This window comes from Barbus barbus (genome assembly GCF_936440315.1).
Source record: "Barbus barbus genome assembly, chromosome: 3".
NCBI lineage: Eukaryota > Metazoa > Chordata > Actinopteri > Cypriniformes > Cyprinidae > Barbus > Barbus barbus.
The window spans coordinates 21,439,387-21,463,115 of NC_136731.1; positions in this window are offsets into that span (position 1 = coordinate 21,439,387).

The window sequence follows — 23,729 nt, forward strand, 5'->3', positions numbered from 1 at the left end:
AAACATATTTGAGTCGTTTTGCGTTATGAATTATTTGCTGCTGATGTGGTGGTTGATGCCAGAAAATAGACTTTATTAAAAAGAGAATAAAGCCGAGAAGTCTTCTGCAGAAAAGTTCTACTAAATGTTCTCTGAGTTTCTCTTTAAATAGTCTTTCCTCTAGGCGTGTTCAGAACATTTCATACATGTGCATTTTTCCTTTTTTGGCAATATTCCTTATACATATGTTCTTTCCCTAGAGAGAAGGGGGTCCTAGACATGTTTAAGGAAAGAAGCCTCCTTTGTATTTCCACATATGTTTCCCATCATGAGGGTCAGAACATTCCATCCATGCGAGCCCTTAACACACAGGCATATGCTTATAATGGAAATATAGCTTAATACACAAGTGGTTAAATTCAGCTTAATTATACTTGATTAATTAATATTTTGACTAATAAAAATCTTCTACACTGATAACATAAAACTATTGAAATTCAAGAGAAAATGTCAGGGTGATAACAATACTGATATCGTAATCAAGACAAAAGCATCAAAAAGTGAAATTCTTGAAAAGAAAACCTTAAGTACTTTGAAATAATCTTTTATTATTACTTATACACACTAAAAAATGGGGTTGGTAAGGATTTCATTCATATATGTATCTATTTATTTATTTTTAAAGAAGGCTCCTTGTGCTCACCATTTATTTAATCAAAAATCAAAAATACATAATCAAAAATACAATTTTTCTATTTGAATATATTTTAAATGTTCAGCAGTCATTACTGAAATCATTATAATATGCAGAATTTTTTTCTTCTTATTATTAATGTTGAATTTAATTTTATTGTATTAATTAATTAATTTATTTATTTATTTTAATTTAGAGGACCCTTGCAGACGCATGACTGTTATGCTATCTTAATCTTGGGCACTCTTATTTGTCATTGAAATGATTTTGGTGCTGTTGTGAGTCCTTAAGCAAAACCAGCTGAGAACCACTCGTGCTGATGTAATGGCTTTGAATATTCATGAAAGTGCTCTCACTCACAAACACACGCACAACACGATTCAGTCTGATAATTCACATATTTGCATGGCAAAAATATTGCAGCCCAAAAACTGACAAACTGACACATTTTCATTGTGAGCAACGCCAGTTCTCTGCTTTCATTTAGACTGATGGCGGACCCCCGTTTATTAGGTTCACTGGTTTTCCTTTAGTAGCAAAAGAAGTGAGGCTGCTGTGGGGAAATCAGATACGGCGGTCACGCTAGATTTGCACTTTGAGTGTATTTTAGCTTGTAACTATAAAACCCATTTCTGCTTCCCTGACTTTTCATGCCTCTTGATGCACCCTACTCATCTGGCCCGATCAGCCGGTCCCAGCCCACTTAAATACAGACACCGACCTGCAAACGTAGACACATTCTTACACTCGTACACGCACACGCTAGCAGAAGCCTGCTGCGCTCCGCTAATATTCACCACGCAGGTGGGAGCGAGCACAGAGGAAGATGAGTGAAGTAAAGATGTGATGATGGCCATAGAGCTGAGAGATTAGAGTGTTTACTGCTTATGGACATGTGCTTTGTGGGTCTCGCTTCTTCACTAATTGTAGCTCATGACTAATTGGTGTATTAGAGAAACATGTAGCAAGGTGCTTCCGAAGGCTTCAGGGGACACCCGGAGCTCATTAGACCCTCATATTCTGGCCAGAAGAGGTTGTTTAGAAAAATAAAAGAACTCTTCCAATTGGTCAGGTGAGGATGGCAATTAAGAAAGCGCATCATTTTTGAAATCAGAGGATATATCGTCTCGTGTTGGCGTAATTTACCTCGGTCTCCGATGCCTTATGTCCAATTATCACTGATCCACCGCAATTCACCACAATTCACATTTCACATTAACATTTCACTGCTGGTTATACTCTGTATAATTGTGCATGTGACAAATAAAAATCTTGAATCTTGAACAAATGTGCTCGAGCACACGAAAGGCATGGGGATTATGAGGATCTGTCGACGCTCGTGCGTCTAAGTGTTGGCTAATCTCAAGCACAGCTGTCACAAGGTGAGTTATGAAGTCTGGATGTGTTGCTCGGGTACGGAGCAGATTGGAATCTGTTGTACTTGACCCCAACAGCGGACAAATGTTTTTTCAGCCTGTGATTATCCCCATCATGCTCCATCCATTCCACAGGTCGCTTCTCTAACAGGCAGAGTTAATAGCTGGAATGTTTAACATGATTGTTACGGGGCTGACGAGACGTGAGACGTGCGGATCCATTTGCAAAGCTTTATTGTAAAACATGGTCATACAGGCAGGGTCGGGAGACAGCAAACAGGTATGGCAGAGGCAAGACAGAGCAATATGTGGAGCAAGCGTGGGTCGACGATCGGCGAACAGTATCCAAACAGGGCAAGGCAGAGAGAATAATCCGGGAACACGGGCAGGAATCAAAACACAGGAAATCTAACTCGGGAAACAGAGAACGCTTTGTAAAGAGACTAGGCTAACAATACTCGGCAGCGTGCAAGAGCAAGTCCCAGGCTTAAATAGGGAGTGGTGGTGATTGTGAAATGATGATCAGGTGTGGGCGAGATAGTGAACAGCTGTGCATGTCGTCAGTGCAATGGATTGTGGGAAATTGAGTCCAATGTGTGTGAGTGAAAATAGTCACTGTGGTGAACGGGTGACCTCTAGTGGTGGTTAACCGGGAGAGCATGGACCAGATTCGTGACAATGATGAGGCAAAGTAGGCCATTGTTGGGCTGAATGGATATTATAGTGGGGATGCATTTAAGGCCGTCACTTAGGTCTGGCGTTTTTTTTTTTTTTATTATTATTCAGTCATTCATTGGCGTGATTCATTGGCGTGATTCGCCAGAACGAAACAGAGTTGTAGTGAAACTTCTCTCTCTTTGAAAGCAGGTCCTACCATTTGACCCCATTCAGTTGAAGCGATTGTACTATGGGAATGGAAACGTTGTTGCATGGACAGACAAACGTGAAAAATTACTAAGCTAAACAGGTTTGGTGAGACATGAATGTGGTAGTATTATATTTTCTTTCTAATGCCTAATGTTGAACTGGTGAGAGATTCCAGGCTTCTTCATGCCGCCTTCATTTCTCATCCCACTCTCCGGCCTCAATGTCTACTTCAATTCTTGTCTTTCAACAATATCTCCAGCAGGACCACATTGAATCCACTAAAACCGTCTCGGTTCTCCTCCCCGACCAATTTACCAGCAGTAAAACTAATATTGTCTTTAATCAGATGCAATTAGGGCTCCAAGTTAAGATTTCCTCCCAATTAAAACTCATTAGGCCCTTAATGACATTAGAGGGGTTTTCTGTTGCCGCTGCTCATTTAGGCAGCTCAGTGGCAGGGTGTGGGTGTTGTCAGCCGAATCGGAGTGACCCTATGGACTGATGATTGCATACAACACTGGCTCCTCACCAGATCGTGGCAGCCAGTTAAGCTGCTGCTAGACTTTATAATTGGATGTGTGTTAGTGGAGACATGGAGCCAGCTGGACTGTCAGTTCTCTCTCCTCTATAACCTGCTTATATTATATTTTGCATGCTTTCCTGCTTCTTTATCCTGTCGAGACCACCCACATCATTGTCTCTGTTTGCTCAATATTCTTTGTCTGGCCTCTGTGCCTAATATACTAATATTGGACACTTACATTCCAGCTCACCCTCAATTATGAAGTCATGGTGTGCATGAGGACAAGGGCAAACAGTTGGCGCCATGTGTGGTAGAGAGCATTTTTGGGAGCTGTCCATGGTTCTCTTTTTCACTCTTTGCTTTGGGCTAAAAATAAGTTTGTATGGAAGCTTGTTTCCACCATTCAATAAAAATAGTAATAATAATAATAATAATAAAAAGCTAATTGTGATTTTTCAGAAATAACTCCAAACAAACTTAATGGCCTGATTTTGATTGTTTGTTCTTCATTTTTGCTTCAGTCACACTAAACTGCAAAATGGAAAGAGGAACATGCATGTATCATGAATAACCTGTTTGATGTCTAAGACTGAAATATCATAGAGTGATATCTGTGCAAAACAAAGAACACAAGGCCTAAATTGGAATGATTGGCAGTGTTGTGAGAACATGGGCTGGGCAATCTATGCTGTGCAATGGTAGAAATGTGTCATCCTGTAGAGATATTGTTATACTATTGTAAATACTTTATGTTCAAAAGATAAGTGGATAAGCATGTTTTTAGGCATGATGTGAAGCTAAGTATAGTTATGATTTTGTTCAGCAAGTGCAGTTTTAAATGTAGCTTATCCACTCAGGATTCTTCAGTTTTGGATCTATGGGTAATAATATTATGTCCTGCATGACACTATAAAATTACAGTGAGAAGCAATTTGTCCACACCAGACGCGACGCGGTTACAAGATGCAACAAAATCAATCACAAACTACAGCCAATCAGAAGAGCGCGTGGGTGGGCTGTTTCTGTGCAAGCTATATCTTGCACTCTCAATGAAATGGAAATGGAAGTACGTAATCAATTTAATAGAAAATAAAAAGATTTTAATGTTATTTATAACAAAATGTATACACTGACTCGTGCAATCTTTATCATGGTATATTCTTGTTTGTTTACAGTTTGAACAGTCTTATTTTCCTTTTATTTAGATTGAAGATCTGAGATTCCATTGTCACTTTCACTTTGTTATTAAAGTCCCTCACATTGATGTTTGAACTAAAATTAAGAATATATTTAAGAATACATAAAGCATATAATTAGTAGATTATCATTGTCACTGGACTAGGGTTATTATAGTTACCTAAAACTAAACTATAAAAAAACATATTCATTACTTAAAATAAAATAAACTAAAATAAAATTTTATATATATATATATATATATATATATATATATATATATATATATATATATTCAATTTGGTCTACTAAAACTGAAAGAAAAAAAACACAACAGTCACTATAACTAAACTTAAAATGAGAACAGCAAAAAACATAAAACTAATTCTTTGTTTCTCAGTGATACTAAAATAACACTGGTATCACAGAAATGCACGCTATTATAAAAATAGAATCCCCTGTCGCTCGTCATGTATCGCTGTCATGTCTGGTTAGGGATAAAACTCTTATTCACATAGACAACACACCTTTTATCGCATGTTGTGGCATCATATTGTGTCATGTTGTGTCTGGATAGGGCAGGGTTTTTAATTGTTTGAACTAATTGCTCCCCGGGCGCCGCAGCATGGCTGCCCACTGCTCCGGGTGTGTGTTCACGGTGTGTGTGTGTGTGTGTGTGTGTGTGTGTGTGTGTGTGTGCATTTGTTCACTACTCACTGCTGTGTGTGTGCACTTGGATGGGTTAAACGCAGAGCACCAATTTCGAGTATGAGTCACCATACTTGACAATACGTCACGACTTTTTTTTTACTTTAATGTGAATCTGTTTTTGCACTGATGCTGAATAAATAAAATAATCAAATGAGATGGTATATCTTTCATATATGAAGTATTTTTGCATTGCTTTAAAAAAAGCCAAGTGTGAATGCAACTTGTAACTGTATGTACTGTCAGTGTGCTCTCCATGGTGCTGAAATAACATACTATGATGTCTGAGCTATCCATGGTTCTGAAATTGAATCCATTGCAGCTCTGCCAGTGGCTCAAAAACCTGAGTATAGCACTCTGTCTTAATACAGATATAATATATCAAAACGATCAAGACACCTCTCTGGTTGCTGCTCTCTAGTAGATGGAGCTGAGAAAGATGAGTAAGCATAGTACATCACCTTAGAAATGAGACACCCCGATGACCCTGGATTAAATGTCTTTATGGAGCTCTTCTTTACTGCTCTTTATGTAATTCACAAAGACTCGTAACAAGCAAGGTCATCTAGACATCAAAGACAGTTCAGCATGAAATTGCAGGGAAAAGCCCTACCAGGCACTATGTATTGCATTACTACAAAACCACTGCAGTTAACACACCATACGTGAGTTTTAATATGACTACGATATCGCCATCTGTGACATCCTCAGTCCCATCTGAGTGATTGCACTGACGCAGAAGGCTGTTGTCAGATAGAGAGGGAGTTGTGGAATATGTGTACTTGACACCAATCTGTGATAATTACCAGAGGGGCCACCATCTCTCCCGCCTCCAATTGCCTTCTGCTGTCAATCAACAAGTCATTTCAGATCACAATTAAGTTATGGGAAAAGATACAAGGGAGGCCAATGGGTATAATTGAAAATAATTGAGCATGCGGCGGATTCGAGGAGTCGCCTTTGCGGCGCTCTCCGGAGGAGCCGTGAGGAGAGGTGACTGGAGAGAGTGTGCATAATGAACACAACAAAGCCTCTGATTTGATCCTTTCCACCCTGGAGGATATCAGCAGCTTATCGGAATAATCATATGCCACATGTCTCCATGTTGTTCACGAGGGAACGGAAATGGACCTTTGCTCTGTAAACCAAAAGTGCTAGAAGCTGCATGCTAACTCGGCAGCCTGGGGGCTTTTGCATGGGAGAGATGCAGGAATATAAAGAGAGTGCGGTGAAAAAGTGCCTGCCCTGGGCGTGTGTCACAGTGCATCCACATTTAAGGACGTAATTGTTTATAAGAATACTTCACTCAAACATGAAACTTTGCCGTCCAAGATTTAGACGGGTTTGATTTATTCATCAGAGGAGATATGGAGGAATTTAGTATTACATAATTCTGTCTGTAAGAAACAAATCCATCATTAAGGCCTTCTCTGGAAAAAAATACTAGTCTATAATCCATAATAATGCTTCCTCTGTGGACTGTGAAAAAGTCCATTCCCCGTTGTACTATCACATCAAAATGCACCAACATATTTGTTTAGAAGTGTTTTTGACTGCTTTCACTTGGAGATGGTGCTCGATCAGTATATATTTCTCTCAGTTTTCACCAGAGAAAGCAATGTTCTTGATAGAAGATGCATATTTAGTCAAAAGCAACAGTTTGGAGTTAAAAAAAAAAAAAAACTCAATGTAGTTTTTTTTTTTTTTTTTTACAAACATGCAGCTTTTTTCACAAGATGTTAATTGTTTTACTAGAGATGCATGGATTACTTGTGGATTATTGTGATGTTTTTATCAGCTGTTTGGACTCTTATTCTGACGGCACCCATTCACTGCAAAGGATCCATTGGTGAGCAAGCGATCAAATGCTAAATTTCTCCAAATCTGCTCCGATAAAGAAACAAACTCATCTACATCTTGGATGGCCTGAGGGTGAATAGTGTTTCAGTAAATGTTCATTTTTGGGGTGAACTTCTCCTTTACGCAACTGGAACGCTTGGGAATACATGTGGAGGTGACGCACAGCATCCAGAAACGTACTTCCCACCAATGCACACACACACGCACGCGCTTCCTCTGTCTCCCCCCGTCCTCGAGAGCTACTTACCTTCTACTGCTTTTGAAAAAAGGAAAACATTACTCTGTGCAATTTGCATTTCCATATGCTGGAACTGGCGCCACGGAAAGTGGATAATTGGGCTGATGGGCAATGTTGGTGAGAGAGGAATAGAGAAGGATAGAGAGAAGGCCGTCTGGAAAAAAAAAAACTCAGCCATTACTGGACGTTTTTTTTTTTCCCTCCCCTCCACCACTTGTCATTTCACCATCCACCTCTCAACCACTTGTGTTGCTGAAAAGATTTACCTTGGCCTCCCATTTTCACTCTTTCTGCACAACTCTCTCCCCCAGTTGTGCACACGAACGCTCTGACTCTTTCTCATCCATATTTATCCAGCGTCTCCCTTGCTCCCTCTGTCACCCACAGCATGGCGTTAATACACCAATTCGCCCTGAGAGCAGATAATGGACTATTTCATATTGCAAAAGAGAAACAGATCGTGCGAGTAGCAGCTAGGTGTTGAGGGGCTACTATTTACGAAGATCCACCTGTCAGATGAAGGGCATCAATGATCGTTGATGGAAGATGAGGTCTTAAAGTGGTGTAGTAGAGCTTAAGAAAGCCATCTAATGATTGTTTCTTTTCTTGGGTCTTCCTCTTCTCAAGCAGTCAAATTTCTCCCTGAAATGAGCTCTCACCGTGAGCAGGATGTAGCTCGTCTGAATCAATATACTGAATCTAATGAAATCTTTGCATTAAAGCGGAGAAAAACATGACATGTGGAGAGCTCTTTTCTTAGTTTGGCACTCATCACTATGTTCTTTTACTATGTCACGCGAAAATAAGAAAAGTTGAAGCTTGGAATCTTTTCAGGTATTTCAGTGACCTTTGCAGCTTGAGATTTTGCTCTAGTTTGCTGAATAAAGAGAAAGGCATGTGTGAATTTGTCATTTGCAAGTGGTGGTTAGAGCTTTTTCAAATCCCCCAAGCCAAAGTATTAAACTTTTTGTATTGGGCACGAGTATTAAACAAATAGATTAGTATTAAACGAATAGTATTAAACAAATAGCTATTACAAGTCTGGCCAATACCTGATAATAAATGGCCGATATTGAAATTCTATATTAAGGCGTCTTTACACAGCCAGAAGAGTTAAGGCTTCTCTGTGCCTGGCAGAATTGAATGGAAAAATGCAATACCACATAAGTTATACTAAATATTGCCTGCCCTCACCCACCTCAGCCCCAAACTATACAGTTGTAACTGCTGTGTAAATGCATTCATGCCACCTCTGTAAAAACACCAAAATGTCACTTCATACTTGCAGAGTAAATTTGTTCTTTTAAAATTATTTTTAAATAATGATTTAAACAGACTAAAAATAAAATTTGTGGATGCTACAATTGAATTTAGGCATTACAACATTACATGTACAGTATGAAAAAATATATTAAATTTGCGATTTAGCTAAAGATTACATTTAAGGGATAATTAACAGAACACATTTTTCTATTCCACTGTGCTGCTTTACCATTGTGAATGAATGAATGAATGAATGAATGAATGAATGAATGAATGATGCATTTATATAGCACATTTATTGTGTATTGCCGTACACCCAAAGCGCTTTACAATCATGAGGGGGGGTCTCTCCTCAACCACCACCAGTGTGCAGCATCCACTTAGATGATGCGACGGCAGCCACAGGACAACGGCGCCAGTGCGCTCACCACACACCAGCTACAGGTGGAGAGGAGAGTGTGATAGAGCCAATCAAATGGATGGGGATTACTAGGAGGCCATGATTGATAAGGGCCAGTGGAGGGAATTTGGCCAGGACACCGGGGTTTGTTGATTGTTTTTATTTTATAACTTGTGCTAGACAGATGAGTTTGCTGGGCTTGTGTCTTTTGCAGTATGTCGTGCATGAAACTAAAAATAAAATGTGTTAAACTTACAATAAAAAGTGTATTGAAGCCTTGTGTTTTTCCCCATTACACTGTAATAAAATGAATGAATGTGTTAAAATAATATCATGTGAGCGTTAGATGACAGCAAAGGTAATATATATGAAAAATAGGGGAAATGAGCATGTGCAAATAAAAGTACACTATAAATTAAAATACTGGATATTTAAATGCACATGCTTATTTACCGTGTTTTGTATTTGTATTATCTTTGCCATCACATTCACATAGTACTATTTAAGATCAATGCTGTCAAACGATTAATCGCGATTAATTGTTTGACAGCACTATTTAAGATAAATTAAGTTTTATATAGAATTTATATTATTAATATCTGCTAATATGGTATTGATATACCTAAACTCAAATTGAGCAGAGATGTTCTATTACAAATTTTCTGTGACTAATTTTTATGTTAAGGAAGTTATTTATGGTTATGTGTATGTGTGGATGGCTTGAGAGAGAGAGACAGAGAGAGAGAGAAAGAGAGCTTAGATGACCACCAAACTCTTCCAGCATTTCACGTCTGTCAGATTTATAGCTTGTATTTTTATCTAGTAAGCGTACCTATTTAGGTTGCACTTTTCACAGCTGAAATCTCAAGGCTATGATTGGGCAAATCACAGCATTTGAAATGTTTTAACCAATTTTAGTAAATTTACTTAACATCAATAACATTCCACCTATTTTGGAGCCCACTCTTTAGGAACAGCAAGGTCACAAACATATAAACATGACTGGAATATGCAGCTGACCGATCAGCTTTGCAATGCAAATGGTCAAGTAAGCATTTCACAGTGGAGTTGGTGTGTATGCTATATTATTATCTAATGAATATTACTATAGGATAGTACTACTTCCCTACTATATTCCCTATTATCTCTCTCTCTCTCTCTCTCTCTCTCTCTCTCTCTCTTATTAAAGTTATTAAATTATATCCAATGGATATACTTGGAAGTTGAAAAAAGAACTGCTTGAATTCAAGTCACTTGTTTGGTATTATTTTGGTATGGCTTTTATCAATTAAGAGCCACGACTCTTATTTTAACAACAAGAATCAGTCGTATGTGAATTGGAAATGTGAGAGGTTATAAGTGACTCACTGAATCATTCACTCAGTCAATTCATTCAAACACTGATTGATTCTGGAATGCATTACTGTGTTGTCTGGAGACACGACTGCTTCACAACTGATTCTGACTTGGTTTGTAACCATATTTGTTGATGGGACAAAAATGGATAGAGTTACTGATGATATAATGAGTAAAATGTAAGTTATACACAATATTACTGTAACTTACTGAACTGTTTTTAAAAAGCAATAATAATATCAGCAAGACTGTGATTACCTGATAATCTAAACAACATCAGTCTTGTTTGTTGAATACATAGACTAAAAATACATATGAGTGTGTATGTGTGTGCTTATGAAATTGCCATGGCAAGTGTAACAGGAAGCAGAGAGGACATTATATCCTCGTAGATTATCTAAGAAAATCAAAAGTCTGAGCACATATTGCTGCTCTGTTGTGAGGGAAAATCGTCTGGCCAGAACTATTGAAAAAAGTCATTTGGTAATGAAAGGAAAATGTAGGCTATCCTGTTGACTTTGAGCCAGTTTCCTCTGATTTGACAGTTAATGTGATCATGACTGCCCTTCAAATAGAGCACTAATCAAATCCCTTAAGGTCAACACAGAATCTTAACGAAACGGGCTGTCACAGAGGACACTGGCACAGGCCAACTGTAATTGGTATTTAGCCTATATATAGCCCATATGTGAGCGAGAATTAATTTTTTAAAATAGATTTAATATGTATTGACCACATCTCTCAGTAATGATTAGACTTGTGACTCTTGATTAAAATTTATTTCAAAAAGATAATGTGGCACTTTACAGTCTCTGTGTTACATGTATAATTAATTACTACGTGATTATCCATCACTATTATCCATACTAATGTGTAGTAGACCTAATTATTGAATTGTGATAATTATTTTAAAGTCTGGGGTTATTAATAAATATTGACAATAACAAGTGATTTTTAAACATATGTTTTGTGGGGGGGGGGTTAAAGATGTTTGTCTGTCTAGAAGAGTGTAGACTTGATCACCTGTAATAAACCACTCCACCGACAAAAGCACCGCCCCTTCATATACGCTCAACCCCCCCCCCCCCCCGCACAGACCACGCCCCCTTTCATACACTCCTAAACAGTGAAAGCTCAACTGAGAGGCATCTCATACCGAAAGCCATCTGAATTATCGCACAATATCACCCCACCACACCGTGCTGGACAGCAGACTTCAAGACATATGTCGGATCAGTCAGGAGACCTTCATCATATTAGTTTAAATATAGCAGCCTTTAAAAATAAGCTGCATGTAAGCAAGTCCTTAATTATTTACCAGGCTGAATCAGTCAATGAGACTGATCAATAATACATTGTCATTTTGCGCACGGTCACGCAGGGTGCAAATTAATAAACCTGGATATGGTTTATTAATTTAGATGGGGTTCAGATAAGAAGTCAGTCGGTGTGCTGTCAGAGAGATACATCGACGTTACGCATCTTCAGACGGAGGGAGTCAGAGCGACTGCTGGTTTCGAGGAGGGAGGACACATGGGTCGACACCACAACCTTTCATTTTTGCTCTAATGTGTGTGTTAAATACGACAAAGAATCCGATATGAACACTTACGGGCTTTCCAGCGTTTCTGCGCGTCTGTGTTTTGCTTCTTGGATTTGGGGAGACGTTTCGCGTTATGTTCAGTGCTGAAGACGGCACTGCGGACGATATTTTATTCGCGTCTCATGTGGACTTCTTATCAGTGAGTCGCGTGTCAAACATCGCATGACAATGCAAGTTGTTGTTTTGTTAAGATTTTGACGCGAGTGCTGTCATTTGAGTAGAAACTTAACATGTCGGATTGTTTTTCGTCGTTTTGTGCGTCTTTATCACGCATTTTCTCCCTCCGTTAATTCTCTGGACTGCTCCATTCGGGCTGTTCGTTCTTAATCTAAATGCATCTGCACGAAGAAGGAGAAACCGACAGATAAACGACAGGAGGACTGAAGAATGAACGAGATTCACTGAAGAACAGGAGGAAACGCAGTAAGGTATGAACCCGAGGTTTTTTATGATGGCTTGGATATGCTGCAGGAGGACTCGGCACGGACATCTCTGCCACCTCTGGCATGTAACGAGGTTTATTTATTGGTGTTTTATTGATGTATTATGCTTATGGATATAGACCACGCGCGCGCTCCTGATGCGCCAGACACATATAAACGCTCGCGCGTAATGATAGATCCGCGCGGGTCATTTATATCCCACAAAATGTCAAATTTGACACTTTGATTAAAGTATACCCTAACCTATAGAATTTATTAATAACCTGTATGTTTGCAAAATGAGCAAACATTTTGTAAAGTAGGCAGCTACAAATATGTGTGCTTGTAAAATAGCTAAAATTTAGATATGACTGTCGTTATTGTTTTGTTTTTAGTCAGAAATCGTATTCAAATATTTGAGCACATTTTGCAGGTACTTACTGCAACGTAATAAACGCTGGCACAATAAGTTACACAGTTTTATTTGAGCTAACCTTTATTTAAATGGAGGTAATGAGATATCATGAAATGATGATAAAGAGATTCAGAATGATCATGGCTTCTGATACCTCTATCACGTATCATATATATCACATTTCTGTCCTGAAAATGCGCATTTTACCATTCATATCTCATATGTTATAGGCCTACAAGAAACCTCGAATTAAAGCACTCTAGTGTTAAATGGGATATTATCATCCAGTGCTCGACCTTTGCATGTCTTGAATGAACAGGCCTACGTGAGCAGTAAAATAAGCATTAATGTCCCTATATTTACACACATTAAGGGAAATCACAAGGACACTCAAATATTATAGAGTCGAGTCTATGCAGAAGAGCACATTGCTTTCTGCTGGCAGCGAAAGTGAACGGCTGGGTGACCTTTGGGTAAATGGTCACGACTGGACCAAAGTTGAATCTCCTCAAAGCAGCAGGTTCCATTTTAAACGTCACGCCTCAGTGTGAGCAGAAGCCTCTTGATGTTGGTTTAGGTCTAAAATGCCAGTGCTCTGCTTCAGGACTGGTTCACTGCCAAACACTCTCTCCGAACAGAGCGAAGGATTTATGCGTCTCTGTCCGAGTGTCAGAACAATTATTCTAAGCTCCGAGCAGATGAATTATAGTCAAGCATTAGCACAATATTAATGATAGCTCTCATTTTTATATTGTGGCAGTAATCATTGGAGAAATTTATTTGAATCGCTTCTCCTTTGCTTTTGCCAAAGTAACCAGTGCTCAGCATTTCCTGTGTATGATGAAAAGGATTTGATAGATTGGCCGCATCTGTGCCATCTTTATTTTGGCAGAGCTTTCACGGCAATGGTCTGGATTTGACATATGGATCCACATAGTGATTCAGTCATAGCAACATTATTGTCAGATGCATGATTTGTTAGCCCATTTTACCGTGCCTTGAAACAACGGCTGTGATGGTCAAGCTTCCAACGATGATTTTATTTCCCTCACAATCTAAAGGAAAAGAACAAGGAGGAAAGTACAAAGTGAATTGTATATGGCAGTATTGCTCATGGACTATTGGGGGGAAAATCATTTGAATTTTTATAGTAAATGTGCAATTTTTTAGTTTTGAGTGCAGTCAATATATATTTTTTTTAAATACTATCCAATTAATAGCAAAATAATGTTTGTTTTTTTGCCCAAAATATTTAATTAATTTGTCTGTTATGTGAAAGTGTGCATCGCAGTGTTTTGAATTGTTTGGGCATCTAACGGAAACAGCAACAGCAAGGTTCAGGTGATTTTTATTCAGTAGCGAAGCTTGTTCTGTGTGCTTTCCACTAAAAACAGTTTGACATTTCCCCACTATTTTCTTTGGTATATCTTTAAACAAACAAAAGCGTTGAGAACTGGGACTTGCACATTGTCCTAGTTTGACCTTCTGGTTTGAAAGTTATGGAGAGCGCTTGTTAACGGCATTTAATGCTCCTTTGAATCATAACGTCTTTCAGTTTTCTATCCTCCTCAAGTGCACTTAGCTGCATTAAGCAAAGTTGTGTGCAGATGGTTCAGGCCAGCTGCTGAGAGGACATATCATTTTAATTTTCTCTTGTTCGGTGCACCAGCATCTCATGAGTGCACAAGGCCTTTGCTTTTTCTGTTACTGTTTTTTTTTCATCTCTCTTTTTAAAACAGATTCAGACCCTTGTCTCCTTCTGTTCTCCTCCTTTCTCTCTGCCTGTTTATCTGTATCTCTTGCTCTATGGTTCTCCCACAGGGTTAGGGTATTGTTATGCTGTCAATCATCCAGTAGTGTAAGATTTTTGCTGCTTGTAGCTTCCTGTAAGGCCCATTCAGAGGGAGTGTCCTCTGAGGTCCATATGGACACTGCAGCATTCAAGGCTTTGTTTTGAAAAAGTAGCTAAAGCAAACATGAATAAATCATCATCAGATTTCAGTGCAAAATATTTTAACATTGTATTTATATTTTTAACTGTTGGCAAAGTTTTAAAATAGCACTTTATTTTACAGTGTCCTTGTTGCGTTACATGTACTTACCATAGTAAAAACTGTAAATTATGCATAATTATATGGAGTAATTGAGTATCCCTAAACAAAATCATAATGTATGTATGTATGTGTGTAGGCCCATATTATATATATATATATAATGATGAGCCGCAGCTGTGACCGGTCAGCCTGTGATGAGGATGTGCAGGTGTTCCTCGCTTGTTTCCAGGGCGACGCTGATGATCCTTCGGGACGCTCGTCACACTCCCCCCCCCTAAGCATCGTCCTGGTCCTGTTGATAACATTAGGCAGTAGGGGTAATTTAGGGGGTGGGTGGGGAGTGACCCCTGACAGACCTGTGAATGCTGCCCAGATCCGAGAGAGGCCGTCAGCGTTGGCGTTCACGGCTCCAGCCCGATGACGCACAACGAAGTGGAAGTCCTGGAGCGCGAGGAACCATCGGGTCACCCTGGCATTGGTGTCCTTGGTGCGGGCCATCCACTGAAGGGGTGCGTGGTCAGTGACCAGGGTGAACTTCCGGCCCAGGAGGTAGTACCGCAGCTCCAGGACTGCCCACTTGACGGCCAGGGCCTTCTTCTCCACCGCAGCGTAGTTTCTCTCGGCCGGGGTCAGTTTCCTGCTAATGTAAATGACAGGATGCTCCTCACCTTCCTGGATCTGTGACAGGACCGCTCCCAGTCCTGTGTCGGAGGCATCCGTCTGCAGCAGGAAGGGGCAGCTAAAGTCCGGGGCTCGGAGGACTGGTTCCGAGGTGAGGGCCCCTTTCACCTTCTGGAAGGCTTCCTCCGCTGCTGGTGTCCACAGTACCTTCTCCGGCTGCCCCTTCCTGGTCAGGTCTGTCAGGGAGGTGGTTATAGAGGAGAAGTTAGGGATGAAGCAGCGATAATATCCCGCCAACCCTAGAAAGGCTCATACCTGGGTTTTGGTCTCGGGTCTTGGGGCGGACCGTACCGCCTCCACTTTCTTCTCTTGCGGCCGAATTAACCCCCAGCCAACCTGGAAACTTCACCTCGGAGAGCTCCGACAGCACCCTCCGTAACCGTCCAGGTGGTCCTCCCATGCCTCGGATTGGATTACCACGTCGTCCAGGTAAGCGGCGGCATAAGACTGATGGGGCCGCAATAGGATGTCCATCATCCGCTGGAACGTGGCTGGTGCTCCGTGAAGGCCGAAGGGAAGGGTCCAGTACTGCCAGTGGCCACTAGAGGTGGAAAAAGCAGTCTTAGGTTTGGCATTATCAGAGAGGGGTACCTGCCAGTAACCTTTGGTGAGGTCCAACGTCGAGATATACTGGGCCCTTCCCAGTCGGTCCAACAACTCATCCACCCGAGGCATGGGGTATCCGTCGAACTCGGAGATCTCATTGAGACGGCGGAAGTCATTGCCGAAACGGAGGGTGCCGTCCGGTGTCGGGACCATCACGATCGGGCTGGACCATGGGCTGCGTGATGGTTCTATAACCCCTAACTTCAGCATCTGTTGTATTTCATCCTCAATAGCCTGCCGACGAGCCTCAGGGACACGGTAGGGCCGTTGCCTGACGACGACCCCTGGTGGTGTCCATATGTCGTGTTGTACAAATCTGGTCTGCCCAGGGAGAGATGAGAACACATCAGAGAACTGACCGATCAGGTGCTGCAGCTCCCCCTTCTGGGCAGCCGAAAAATGGGGGTTGATATCGACCACCACGGGATCAGTGGTGACGAGGGCGGCGAGCTGGTCTCTAGTCCCCACCCACTTCTTCAGCAGGTTGATGTAGTAGAGCTGCTCGGCTTTCCTTCTTCCTGGCTGCCGGACACGGTAGGTAACCGGCCCAATTTTCTCCAGCACCGTGTAAGGCCCCTGCCAGGTGGCCAGGAACTTGCAGGCCGCGTTGGGGACTAGGACCATGACTCAGTCGCCTGTCTGGAACTCCCGTGGCTGGGCTGCCCGGTTGTAGTGGCGTTGTTGAGCCTGCTGCGCCTTTGTCAGGTGTTCCCGGACTAACGGCATGACCCGGTCGATCCTCTCCCTCATCTGGCGGACGTGCTCGATCACCGAGCGATGGGCTGCCGGCTGTTGCTCCCAGGTCTCCTTCGCCACATCCAGGAGGCCGCGGGGTTGCCGGCCAAAGAGGAGTTCGAAGGGTTTGAATACAGTTGAGGCCTGGGGGACTTTGCGGATCCCGAAGAGGACGTAGGGGATAATGAGCTCCCAATCGTGCTTGTCCGATGAAGTGCGGGAGAGGATGGGGGCCAGGCTGAGCTTCCTTGCCTTCAATGACTCGGACCTGAGTCCAGCAATGCTTCAGCCTGTCATCCGCTCGCTGTTCCTTCCCGAATGATCCCCCTCCCCTCACCTGCTGGAAAACATCATAGAAGAGGTTAGTATTTTGGGAGGGGGACTCACCATCTCTCCCGCTGTCCAAAGCCAAAAGGACGGGGCGCTGGTGAGGTCCTTTCCTGGGCCTCCGTCTCCGGTGGTCCCCTCAAGGGCTGGCAGGCTGCGTCGCTGCGCCCAGCAGGCGGTCAAACCCGGGCCAGTCTCTCCCGATCAGCACGGGCACGGGAAGGTCCTTCACGACTCCGACTTCGATGGGCCAGGTGCCAGATATGGCCGAGATGGTCACTCTGCCGGCGGGCACTCGTCGGGTGTCCCCGTGGACACAGGTGATGGGAAGGAAGGTTTTACACTCCATCCGTGGAGCGAGAATGTGAGACTGCACCAGACTGACCGCACTGCCCGAATCGAGGAGGGCCCAGAACGGCTTCCCGTTCACCTTAACCTCCACTTCTGGAGCCCCAGCCGGTAGGTCGCGGTGTACAATGCAGCCTGCCAGCCATGTCCATGTGGGAAGCGCGGGAGCCTCTGTTGGCATGGGCTCATCCCGCGGAGAGGAAACCGCCGGCCTGCTCAAAGGTCGCTGGGTGCCCTCCGCGCGCGTCGCTCCTGAACCACCCTTCGGGGAAATGGCGGCGCTCGCTCCCCAGCGTCCCGATGTTGGGCTGCATCCGCCAGCTCGATGGCTTCTACAAGCTCCAGGGTGGTGGTTGGGCCCCTCATCCCAACTGCTTGTCGATGGGAGCGGGGAAGGGCTCGAAGCAGACGATCTATTACCACGCGTTCCACCACCTGACAGGCTGATGACGTCCCCTCGAGCAGCCAATGTTGTGCAAGTCGCGTGAGTTTGGCGGCCTGGGCACGGGCTGGCAGACGGGGCTTATATTCCCAGTCGTGGAAATACTGGGCGGCACAGATAGGGGATAATCCCATGCGGGCGAGGATCTCCTTCTTAACCTCCGCATACTGGTCAGCGGAGGCTGTGGGAAGAGTGAAGAACATGCGCTGAGCTTCACCCGTCAGCAGGGGAGCCAGCGCCCGTGCCCAGTCATCGGGATGCCATCCTTCAGAGGTTGCCGTTGTCTCAAACATTTGGAGGTAGGCTTCCACATCGTCGTGCGGGGTCATTTTGTGGAGCAATTTCGTGGCTTGCAATCGAGGGTCCGGCAGTGGAACGCGTTGAGCGGCGGCTTGCAAAGCCGCGAGCCCTTGCTCCGTCTCTCCCTGACGGGTGGCGAGGTGCTCAACGATTTGTTGCTGGCGGATACTAACCTCAGCGAGCCGCTGGAGGATTTCGTCCATGGTGAGGGGAGGAGCACTCGCCTGAATAACAAAAAAAAACAGGGAAAAAAAAAGAAAAAAAAAGATGAGGTCAGGGAAATCGTTTGTCGGCTTATCTAGCCACCGCCTGATGAGCCGCAGCTGTGACCGATCAGCCTGTGATGAGGATGTGCAGGTGCTCCTCGCTTGTTTCCAGGGCGATGCTGATGATCCTTCGGGACACTCGTCACACTATATATATATATATATATATATATATATATATATATATATATATATATATATATATATATATATACAACACAATTTTTATCTGTTTAAAACATTTAAGTGAAATGCAGCTGTTTTTAATCAGGAAAAAATGTATGGTAACACTTTATTTGAAGGTGACAGTTATATATTTAATATGGGCTTACTACAGTAATAACAATAAATTATGCATAATTACAAATACATAACTGAAACCAAACCTTAACTTTAACCTTTACTGTATAGTAAGTACACTACTCAGTGTATATTTGTGTAATTACACTGTAACAGCATCAGCTTAAAATACAATGTAAGCATATGTTGGCAAGTTTTGTATAGCAGAAACAGTTTTAGTCTTTTTTTTTATTTTAGATGTTTGAAGTGAATACAATTCATTAAGGTAGTTGAACTGTTTGACTGAGTGAGTAAAATCGGTGTGAGTAGTTTTGGTGCAAAAGATTGTTTGCAAATATTTCACATGTCTGTTTAGTCGCAACAGCCTTGGCCTTTCTTCTGTTAGTTCATCATGTGTTGACAGTCACTGCATTATGAGACTGCTCATTACTGAATAAATGGGGTTTTTGCAACTCACTGGGGGAGACAGAGCGAAATATAGAAAGGAGTTTGTGTGGATGCTGTCGCAACTGTCCCAGTTGTTGTGAAAATGCACAAAAGCAGCAGGAATTGGGCGTCCCTTTCGAGACTGCGCCTTTGTGTCGTGAAGTGGTGTTCTGAATGTGCGGATGAATGCAGCAGCCTGTAACTGCAGGCGCCAGGCATCAAGGCTTTTGTGCGAGTTTCAGAGAGCACGGTGGAAAAAAACAACTACATCTGTAACCAGGGAAGGAGGAGTGCGCACCTCCGTACGCCACCGATTGGGAACTGGCAGCGTGATCGTGGAGCACAATGGAATGTCTTGATCAACAAGTGCATATAATCAATGAAAGCTCTTTTTCATAAATTGACTGCATGTTAAATTAGCCGAATGGGTCCGTCTGGACAGATAGCGGATTGTTTAGCTGCTGTTTTTGGATCATGTCTATCGACTCGGTGAGGGGGGTGGGTTGCGTCGGTTTACAGCTGTGAAAGGCTAAAATAGAGCCCAATCAATGGAGCACTGAGATACAGGGGCAATTTACTTGGGGTATTGCTGTCAAAAGTGGCTCTGCCAGATAAAGCCTTTCAAAATGGCTTCACACCCACTTCTGTTGCCAATATAATACCACTGTGTGATTGCTTAATATCACAATCCATCCAGGCCAAGACATTCCCCAATTAAAAACTCCTTTTTGCCGCTTCTGAGGAGCAGTCCAAAACAGTTCTGGTTATCCAACATATTTAACAAGACACAAGGCTGCTCCTGCTGTGGTATTTTTTTTTCCCAACTTGGATGCCGTTTGATGCTGATTTAGCAGCTAAAGGGAAAGCCAGAATCGTTTCATTGATTAGCACATAAAAGGGTGTTGCCATCTGCCGCCGACTGAACAACCAACTATAGCAGATAATTTTGCGTTCTGTGTGTGAAGTTATGAAATGGCGCTGTGTATAATGTGCGTGCGAGCGGTACAGGACTGTACTAATCCACTTCTGCCTTGTCCTCGTACAAATTTGTATGTGGAATTCCACGGTGATTTGGTTTGAGTGAAATTCCTTGAAAACATTCATTTGAAAATGAAATGGAAGAACTCGCTCGACGGGATGCAAAATGTCAGTCGTGCATCATTCCGTTCACATCCTGCCAGTCAGCTCCCCGCGTGAGTGCCGGCCTGGAGAGGGAAGTCAAGCTGAACGGAGTTGTGCAGGTGATGGAGGGAGCAGGAGAGAGTGTTGAATATAATAGCTTACAGACCTTAATGATAATAATAATAGCTCACAGACGTTCAACAGAACTCCCAGATAGTCTTCCTACTGAACTTGTATGCCGTTTTTCTAACCTGTTATATTTGGGAAGAAATACCTATATTATTATCATTATTATTTATTACTGTTATTGTTATATTTTTTTAATTATTTATTACAATTTAATTTAATTGCAGAATGAAGCTACATCCACAAGTATGAAAATAAATGAGTAAATTTGGTTTCTAAAGTGATGTTTCATACTTGGTAAAATATAATGGATTAAAAATGAATATTATTAAATGAATTATGAACAATGATATATGAATACATATCTAATAATAATAATAATAGTAAGAAGAAATTAACAAAATAACAACAATAGTAGCTGTTGATATTATTATTATTATTTAATTAAAAATAGTAAATTAAAATGAATATGGTATACTTTGTGAAACAAAACTATAATAAATAATATTTATTTTATAATAAATAAAGTCAATTTTTGTTGGAATTTGTTGGTTTCTAAGTTGATGTTTTCCTTCTGGCTATTATTCTGCAAATAATAAAAAAAAAAGTTTCAGCATGCACATACCGCATATGTCACTAAATAGAATTTCACTGTCATGCAGTGATAGACATGGCCTTATCAATGCAGATCAATAGGCACGATAAGTGCAGTGTTATGCCATGCCTGGTCATTTGTTAGCATGTTCTCCCAGCAGAATTCAGATGTATTGGGGGTCATGTGTATTGGTTTGCGTCTGTGTGTTTGTCAGGGAGTTCTCTGAGCCGAGGGAGGAGGCACCACAGCTAACCAGCCAGGGACTAAAGGCAGCTGTTTGTTTGCCTGTTTTCAGAGAGAGGGAAGGAGGGGGGCAGGAGGGAGCACTTGGAAAGAGAAGTGGAAGGGCAGTGTGGAGAAAAAAAAAGAAAACAAAAGGTAACTGTCAAAACACAGCAGGAAGAAAAAAGAGAGCATAGGGAGAATAATTCACACCCAAAAGAGGGAGAGAAAGAGCAAAAAGTCTTTCACGGACACTCTCTTAAGATGGACTCATTAGAGTAAGACTGGCTCCATACCAACACTGGCTTCGGTTACGATACCAGCTCGGTTCCTCTCCACTGACACATCAATATCTAATTGGCCAACAAATAAACAGCCTCAGATGATGTTTAAACGTTTTATTATGAAACTGGGTATTCACTGATTAATCATAACCTATGTTACCTGCATCTGTGTTGCAGGAATTGTAAATGTTTGTAGAAATTTTATGCTTCTCATAATTATAAAATAACCTTTTTGAGTATATTACAGGTTCATTGTAACTTGACATAGTTATGACATTAATGTTGCAAGACGCTGACAATACAGTGAGATATCCATCTGGTGCTTGTTTACAAACATGAACAATTAAAAAATAGCACATATGGAACGCAAGAACGTGTCCTGAGTGAACAGCCCCCACAGGGCCATCAGTCATAGCTCACAGTCTGATGGCACGAAGAAGATTCAAAGTCTTTATTGAACATTCTTAATTCAAATAGCGCCGACAGAATCAGACTTCAGTAGTCGTGAGCATGCTAAAGTCAGAGAGCTGCATCTAGGGAAACAAGGTTTGGCTTATGAGTGAAGCTTCAGATACAAATAGAATAACTGAGTAACTCAAAATATTCCAGAATATATACATAATATACCAGAAATTAAGCAAGAAAATAACATTTGACTTACTTTGCTTGAATGGACATACAAATATGTATAATGAGACAGAACCACTGTCAAAGGTTTCTTCTTTTAAAGCGTGCCTTTTTATTCTCAATTGTAGATACTTATCATCTGTTAATTATTAGTCTAGTTATTATTGACTATTAAATTTCATAAATGATGCATTTTGGAATTTCAATCTCAATCTATCTCTTTTTGGTAGTCTTGTACCATTTTAATTGTTGCTCTAAAATTACAGCCTGACATAGAAATGTACTAAACAAGCCACAGTTTAATGGTGGTATTTGAAGTAAAACCATAATAATCACAAGTAATCACAATTTTCATTGTTTAGTCTTTTTATACTATGATTTCTATGAAACAAACTATCTTATTTGCTTGAAAATAGTTGCCACGAAGCGTTTGTAAAAGCTATGAGTGCAGCTGCAATTGTTGCATTACAAATGATGCAGATTTCCTCACTCCTCTAATAGATTATCCAGTATGTGACTTTTCCATCAGTTCGTTAAGAGCACCTAAGCTGAACACAACACTGAACCAAAATATGATTGAAAACTCTATAACATCCCAACTAGCGCACATCACTTTACAGCAAAACAAATGTGAATGATGATAGATGTTTACTCTAAGATCATTCCATTTCTCCAGCAATATGTAGCTATTTTCAGTCCTTAAAAGGAATAGTCCACCAAAAAAATTAAATTTGTTGAAAATGTGCTTCTTCTCAGTCCATCCAAAAGATGTAGAGAAATGTTCCATTGCATTACCTGCTCACCAATGGATCCTCTGCAAGTGAATGGGTGCCATCAGAATCAGAGTCCAAACAGCTGATAAAAACATCACAATAACCCACAAGTAATCCACATCACTCCAGATCATCAATTAAAAAAGCTGTGTTTGTAAGAAACAAATCCATCAAGATGATTTTAACTTCAAACCATTGCTTCTACCTGTAACATAATCCATTGCTTTCACCAGTGAAAAAGTCATCTTGTCTGAATCAAGAGAGAAATCTGCTTCTTACAAATATGAATTTGTTTCTTACAAGCATGCTGCTTTTCACTTCACAAGACATTAATTTATGGACTGGAGATGTGTGGTTTATTGTGACGTTTTCATGTTTCTCATTCTGACGGCACCCATTCACTGTAGATGATCCAATAGTGAACAAGTGATGTAATGCTAAATTGCTCCAAATCTGTTCTGATGAAGAAACAAACTGATTTACATCTTGCATTCTGAACAGACCAAGCTAGTATGCCTTGATGGCAGCACATCCCATAATGAGAGTGCTGTCCAATCAATGCACAGTGTTGCCCCTCAGCAAAGTACCTGCTGACCTATGCAAAATCCACATGAC